We start from the raw sequence: 8,377 nt of genomic DNA, 5'->3' as shown, positions 1-8,377 counted from the left end.
CTGTCCATGGGATTCTCCGGGCAACAAGACTGTCCCTGCTCCAGGGGATCTCCCTGACCCAGGGATCGAACCCAGGTCTCCTGCATTGCAGGCAGATTCTTTTTTCCTCGCTCCCAACCATTTCGGCCCCGGGTTATTAGGTGCCGTGGGGCCTACGGGGCAGTTTCAGGCCCGCAGCTCCAGTCAGGGCAGGTGGGTTTCTAAAGGCCTCCCGGTTGTCCAGCACTCAGTTCTAGACGTCCGCACCTTCTCGAGTTATCTATACGTACACCAACCTATATATACACATATGTGTACACATTTTTAATATTTTTATACACATTCATATATATTTTATATACGTAAACATTTTTAAAAATTCATCAGTACAAATGGCCTCCAGAAAAAAAGCACAGAGGGCAGACAAGTTGCATGTGCTTATTTTTATTTCTAAAAGTCTTTGACAAAGTGCCAGGGAAAAAAATGTTTACTAATAGCATGGCGGCTTAGTTAATCGGGCTTCCCTGGTGGCTCAGACGGTAAAGACTCTGCCTGCAATGCAGGGAGACCAGGGTTCCATCCCTGGGTCAGGTAGATCCCATGGAAAAGGGAATGGTTACCCACTCCAGTATTCTTGCCTAGAGAATTCCATGGACAGAGGAGCCTGGCGGCCTACAGTCCACGGGGTCGCAAAGAGTCGCGCACACATCACTGAGCGACTCACACCTGATAGGGCTCAAGTAAAACTTACGGGAGCCTGGTTTGTTGTGGGCTTAGAAATACAAGGATCAACTACTGCCCTGTCTACACGTACCTTCTCACACTGTATTTGGTCTCCTTCCTAGACTAAAATCAACACGTTCATTCTTTGGTAAAATAAGCACAGCAAATTATTTTCATTTCTTCATTTATCAAAGCCAGTCAGCCAACATGCCAGCCCACCTCTTGCCTGTAGGAATGTGTACCTGGTACAAATGGCTTATCCAGGCAAGGAGTGAAGGAAGATGGCCCTTCCTGCTTCCAGCTGCTGGGACCGTCACCTTTTCTCCACGGCAGTGACGACGAAGCGCGATGGCCTGGGGATCTGTTCTCGCGGAAACAGAGGAAAGCCAAGCTGAGGCCACCCGTCCTGGTTAGGGGTCTTCTCAGAACTTGCCTTAACTCCTGAAGTTACTTAGGAGGAACTGAAAGCCTCAGTGCTTGCGACCCAGCATGCGAGTGAGGAAACGAGAGGCCAGAGCTGGAACCAGGCTGTCCTCCTGCCAGGGGGGAGACCAGAAGGAAACAGAGCCCATTCCGAGTGAAGGAAAGCCTGCCTCGTTCTCTCCTTTACTCCACAGATGATTCTTCCACACTTAAGTGGCACCTTGATCATAATCCAACATTCTCAGGACAGGTCTGCATTAATCTTGACTAAGGCTAAATATTCCCTAGGAATGTTCTGGGACTCCTTCAATCAAAATAGTGAAACCACTCCTCCATTCAGATTGCATGCTTATCAGATTCCACCAGAAGTGTCAGGGCAGGCAGTCCTCAGAAGTGTGTGAATTAACTGAGTATTGGTGACCTAGTCGGAGGAGCACCAGTCTGAGTCAGGAGCCCTAGGTACAAACCTAGAGGCCTTCCAACAACCTTTCAAATGCAGGCACTGTGGGATTTCACTTGCCGAGACGCCCTGCACTTTTAAGGGCTGACGGCTGGTCCTTTTCCCAGCTTTGCACCAGGAGAGAAAAGGACAAGACGCAGGGAATGGAGAGCATATCCAGCATCTCAAAGGCCTGCGCTTCCCTTCTTTATTCTCCAATCTGCCAAACAAATAGGGTTTTATTGCCAGTTTTCACCACCTGCTGGTTGATATTTAATGGTATCATTCAGAAAGTTCTCCTCATCACCAATACTGTTGTTCAGTTGCCAAGTCATGGCTGACTCTTTGCCGCCCCATGGACTGCGGCACACCAGGCTTCCCTGTCCTTCACTATCTCATGGAGTTTGCTCAAACTCATGTCCATTAGACAGCATAGGTGCTATCTAACCATCTCGTCCTCTGTCACCCTCTTCTCCTCAGGCCCCCAATCCCTCCCAGCATCAGGATCTTTTCCAATGAGTCAACTCTTCGCATCAGGTGCCAAAGTACTGGAGTTTCAGCTTCAGCACCAGTCCTTCCAACGAACACCCAGGACTGATCTCCTTTAGGATGGACTGGTTGGATCTCCCTGCAGTCCAAGGGACTCTCAAGAGTCTTCTCCAACACCACAATTCAAAAGCATCAACTCTTAGGTGCTCAGCTTTCTTTATAGTCCAACTCTCACATCCATACATGACTACTGGAAAAATCATAGCTTTGAATACATGGACCTTTGTCAGCAAACTGATGTCTCTGCTTCACAATATTCTGTCTGGGTTTGTCATGGCTTTTCTTCCAGGGAGCAAGTGTCTTTTAATTTTGTGGCTGAAGTCACCATCCACAGTGATTTTTGAGCCCAAGAAAATAAAATCTGTCACTTTTTCCATTTTCCCCCCGTCTATTCATCACCAATATAAATGTTCCCAAAGTTTATGAAACCCAAAAGGACATTATTCTAATTTAAACATACTAATATTTAATATAGGTATGTATCAAATTCTTCCAAACCATTAAAATTTTTATTTAAAGCAAGAATAGAAAGATAGTGTTAACTGTGTGGGAATCGACAACTAATAGGTAAGATGAAAGAGTTAAAAATAAAACCATGACCCCAACCAGTTAGGCAAACAAGTGCAAATGAATCCATAAACTGAACTAAGGAAGGAAAAACAAGCAGGGCGCCTGCAAAGAAGACAAACGAGCTGCTTAAAACTAACTTCTCACAGGCACAGACAAGCAAGCCAAAAGACTAGCTTCCAATTTCGAGTATTTCTACGTTGTTTCCAGCTTTACTGAGATATAACTGACATAGTATCTTACACATTATAAACGCTTATGCTACATACTGCCCTGTGCTCTAGGACGGTTTGCATACTTTGTGGCAAACATTGCACGATAATGTTATAATACTAATTCCACATTAGTTAGTATAGTAACAGTAATAGACTTCCTGACTCATTTACACTCCAGAGCCCCTCCCTCTTCTGTACATGCGTGTCCTCATCAGGAATCTCTTTTATGAGATCGAAACCAACAAGCCCTGATGTAACCAGGAAACCCACCTGGCTAACTTTTAGTGGGTCCTAAAGCTCAATAAAATGTTTGGAATTAAGCAACAACTTTTGAAACCAGGCAGTGAAGTGCAGGTAAATCATTTTATTGTGCAAATTTAGCCAGCAAACGTGTACAAAGGAAAGCACAGTAAATTCACTCCTGGCAATTTTTTTCCTTTCAGATTAATGACTTGGCACTTGAAGTGAATAAACTGAGACTAGGAACTTATACTTTTCAAATGCTTACTCCTCTTGTTGGATTAACATGAAACACCATAGTACTGAGAACAGGCAAAGAATTTATATTCTTATGTGCAATAACCAATGTTTATTCTCTATGCTCTTCACTCCTTGTTGGACTAGGTCTGCACGCACAGGGGCTTCTCGCCACAGCGGCTCCTCTTGCCGTGGAGACAGGCTCTTGGTGCTCGGGCGTCAGCAGTGGCAGCACCCAGGCTCTGGAGCACTGTGGTTCAGGCACAGGGGTTTAGTTGCCTCGGGGCACGTGAGATCCCCCTGGAGCAGGGGTCGAGCGGGTGTCCCCTGCACGCGCAAGCGGATTCTCAACCCCTGGACCACCAGGCAAGCCCCCTTATGCTCTTTAGCACAAGACACAGTATCTCCCAGACATGAACTACCGATGAGCACGTTTAGAAAAAGCAAAGTTAGTCCATTGTTATCTAGGGCCGCAGTAACAAAGGACCACTAACTGGATGACTTGGAGCAGAAATTTACTCTCCCACAGTTTTGGCACCTCAAAGTCCCAAATCAAGGTGTCGGTAGGGCCACGCTCCCTCTGAAGGCTCTAGGGAAAGAGCTTTCCTACCTCTTCCTAGCTTGCGTTGGAGGCTGGCAATCCTTGGCTTGCAACCGCACTACTTCCATCCATGCCAGTCTTCCCATGGCCTTCTCCCAGTTTCTCTGCTTTCTCCTATTTTCATGAGGCAACCAGTCATATTGGATGAGGACACTAACAGCCTCACCTTAATTTGGTTATATCTGTGAGGACCCCATTCCCAGTAAGGTCACATCCAGGGCTTCTGAGGATGAGGACATCAGCACCTTTTAAGGACTCACAAGTCAACCCATAACAATATGTATCTGACTTTTTTCCCCCAAACTACTGAGGAATGTTTATTCCAAAGCTCAAGGGCTCAGCCACCCCTAAATTTCAGAGAGCCATGATCTTTACAAATTCCAGCCATTCCCTGTTTGTGCTCAGAGTTAGTCTTCAGAGGCCGAAGCCTTAGCTCCTCCACGTGGGGTGATGTGGCCCAAGCCTGCCCCCCGAGACCTCCCCCCAAGGCCCCCACCCCGAGACCGCCCCCCCGGCCAGTCCGCTCACCCTCTCCTGGAGCTGCGTTACCGCCACGGGCTTTCTGGGAGACGCCAGGGTCTCTCCCCTCTTCTCCTTGCACATGTGCTTGTCTCCCTGAAAGGAACCCAGCTTTCTTGTGGCAAATTCATATTCATTCCTCAAGGTTGATCTGAACCGCTTCTTCCTTCCACGTGAACTTGCCCGCCTGTCCCAGACAGTCCAGGGATTCCACTCATGCCGCTAAAAGAGGTTTCACGTGGATGCCAGGAGTCTCCAAGTCAGAAAGCCCGTTTGGATCCAGGCTTCATCGCTTTGCTGCTGTGACCTTGGTCTAGCTACCTAACCTCTGTGCCTGTGCCCCACTGATAACACAGGGGTATAAGGGTACCACTGGCAGGGTTAGTGTATGGTTTAAGCGAGTTAGATGAAAAGCACTCACAAGAGGGACCGGCATGGGTCACACCTCCAAATGTTAGTTATGATGCCTTGGTATTGTCGGATCACCGGGCACTCTCTCTTTTTTCTTTTGCAGTGCTACGCAGCACTGTGGGGTCTTAGTTCCCCAATCGGGATTGAACCTACCCCTTGCATCAGAAGTGTGGAGTCTTAATCAGTAGAGCACCAGGGAAATCCCACCATGTAATTTCTGACATGCATCCCCCTGCCCCAGATTATAAACTATTTGAGGGCAGGGACCATATTTTCCTCTGTACATTCCCAGCCTAGAATAGAGCTTGGCATTCAAATGATGGTGGCATAAGGGTCAGAAGCCTGAAGACAGGAATGGGGAGCGGTTCCTCTTTCTCCAGGAAGACTGGTCAGAGCCTTCAGAGGGATGAAGAGGTGAGCGGGGGACACACCAGAAATGGGATCCCCGCGGGTGGGGCAGACTGTTTACACCAGTACTGTTTACACTGCCGGTGCCTGGATACCAAGCTCCTCACAGGCATTCGATAAATACAGGCCGAATGAGAATGGGGTGTATAAAATCAAGAGTGGGACAGAAGTCAAGAAATGATTTCCCTTTTAAACATCCAAACATAAAAACTACAGAGGCATATCCTATGCCATTTATGTATACAAGTGGCTCAAACTGAAAGAAAGGTTCGATTTGCCAATCAAGCCATCCAAGGCATCTCTGGTCAATGTGACCACAATTTTTCTATTTAAGGATCGAGAAATATTAAGGCGTGTTCTTTCCCATCTCTCTCTTCTGTGCCCTTCAGAGTCTAGAAGATATTTCCTTGTTGGAATATGAAGCCTTAAAGCATAGAAAATCAATTTGTGTATGAAACATAATTACCTAAGAAATTTTCTTAAATTCCATATTTCTTCCTTTTATTCATATATCCCACACTAGAGTCACACAAATCCAGAACATTGTTTGAAACAAGGGCCGAAACATCTACTGTGAAAATAATACTTCCTAAAAAACGATAAAAATTAAGCCTTGTCAAGTGTTTAAGATGTAAGGTTAGGATAATATCACGAAAGAGACTGGTGTTTTGCTTAAATGTGTCTTTAAAAATGCACATTTCTAAGAAATACGTTTTCAAATCTGTAAAGCATGTTCCCCATTTATTTTTTGTCGTGATTCAGAAATACAAGATATGAAAATTAGGTTACAATTCTGCCACAAAAGCTTCTAAAGTAGCAAACACAGGTTCTATTATATATCAAAATAGCCATATGCACTCATCAGTTTAAAAATGCCTTTAGAGTTGTCACCTCAAGCAACTGTAAAATATAATAGCTAGTCTCTCCTCTTCAAAAAAACAAATCTGCCATCACTGCTCTGAACTAAACAAGATTTAGTCCAGAATATGGAAGATTATGGTTAGCAGGTATTTTTCAACGCTGAGTCACTAAGAAGTTAAGGAAATGAGAAAGATACAAAACATTTTAGGTCAAAAAGTATGAATAGCTTAAGTGTCCTCAAGTAAGTTAAGACATATTTAAATTGTAATATGATATAATAAAATTAAATATGTTGATACAATTCATTTAAAAAAAATTATTATGGGACTACCTTCTTCTGAAAAGACAAAGACATACAATTCTTTGAATCAAAGCAACTATTATGAAAAAGGTTTTGTCATTTAATATTAGAAATGGTCTTTCAAATTTTTACTTCCAAGAATCAAAAATAAATGGTTTACTGGATCCAAACAGAGACTTATAATGAAACAAATCCAATTTCATGTAAAGGGGCCATCACTAACAGCATTCTTAATTTCTTCTCCTTTCAGCTGTCAAAGTTAAATTTTAAATACATAGAAAAGAACAACACTCTTGACTTTGTTTTGGCAAAAATAAATGAGAATTTTCATACCTTTTTCAATGACATAGGGTCCTTGAGCATACTTTGCAATTTCAATGGCTGAATAACATTAAACATTAAAATAAATATACTCACAAATACATTATAATAAAATAGTACAACCCAACCTAGTACAGGCAGGCACATCAGACCTGAAACTCACATAATAAGCTATTGTTGGTCACATACACAGAATCCACCTTTCAACAGAATTATGATTAAACTTCTTCTGTCACAAGTAAGACTTACCCACTTCTGAGCACAATAGAAAGTGTTGAATCAATGTGATCCTTAAAAAAAAAAAAAAAGCCAATAGTTTCCCTAACAATCTGCAGTCTGATTCAGTCTTTCTCTTCTTTCCGAGCAAAAAAGAAATCAGTGTAATAAACGGTTTAATAAGAATTGAGCCAAAAAAGATAAAAAGTAGAATTTGCCTTGTAATAGTTTCACGATTTAGATGAAGCCAGGTCACTGTGTGATGCTCATTAAGTGTCTACAATCACCCATCCAAAAAAAATTTTTTTTCTTTAACATTTTGAAAAGGTAATACGGGGAATACGGGGTCTACGCTGGATATTATAAAAAAACATCTCCACAGAGTCTAGGGCAATCCCTGTCATCAAAACCGTTGGTACTTCTTCAGACAAGTGATCAGCCCATGGTGTGACATAAATAAAAACTACAGGAATCTCAAGTCAGGTTTTGCTATCAAGTGCCTTATGGCACCAAGTGTAGGAAGAAAAAAAGGAACACCTCAGTTTTCAAACCTTTTTGTTTACAAAACTGTAGACCTCTGCCATCTCTGACAGATGCTCTATTTCCATGAATCTTGTGCTATAATTCCCTGATGCTATAATTTCCACGAATCTGCTCTCATGCTCGCGCTTCATCTCAGTTGGGGCCATCTCCCTGTTGTGGAACAGGGGCTCTTAGATTTGTTCAGGTAGTAGGTGACCTGGAATGACTGAAGTCTCTCTGAGAATACCTTGAGAAATGTATATTGAAATAACTACTGTAAAATAGTTAATTTAAGAATGCACCATTTTGGACTAGACTTTAATATAGACCATCAGTAGAAGATACCCACATTCAAGAAACACTTATGAGAAAAGAATAAAATTGAGAAACACCCAGCTTTTACTTTGTATCTGTTTTCTGGGAATGAGGAAAATATAGTCATTACTCCCTTTTAGAAGCTGCCCGATATGACTCAACAGAGTTTGCAGACGATGGCTCCTAAAGGCTGAGAGATTCATGAAAACTTTATGGGTTCAACCCACCCCGATAGACTGCAATGAAGTCATCCCAAGCAACTTATATATTAAATAATAATTTCTTCTATCTCTGTCAGTGTTTGAACATGTGTTATTCTCATGTCTTTTAAAAAGACACTGTGGATTAAAGCCATTAAACATCTTACTTTGTAAAAATTAAGTCATTTGAAAGTCAAGAGTTCAAAAACTCAAGAGTAAAAAAGGTTTGTCAGTGTTCAGATCTTTAATCTCTTGTACAGCTGCTGTTCTCTTCCAAAGCAGTGGTCTTTTCTCACTAAAAGGAACTGGAATGTGGAGATGCATAAGCTC

Source organism: Bison bison, unplaced genomic scaffold (assembly GCF_000754665.1).
Source record: "Bison bison bison isolate TAMUID 2011002044 unplaced genomic scaffold, Bison_UMD1.0 scf7180017864349, whole genome shotgun sequence".
NCBI classification, from domain to species: domain Eukaryota; kingdom Metazoa; phylum Chordata; class Mammalia; order Artiodactyla; family Bovidae; genus Bison; species Bison bison.
The sequence above is the reverse complement of the archived record's forward strand: the minus strand, read 5'-3'. Positions refer to the sequence as shown.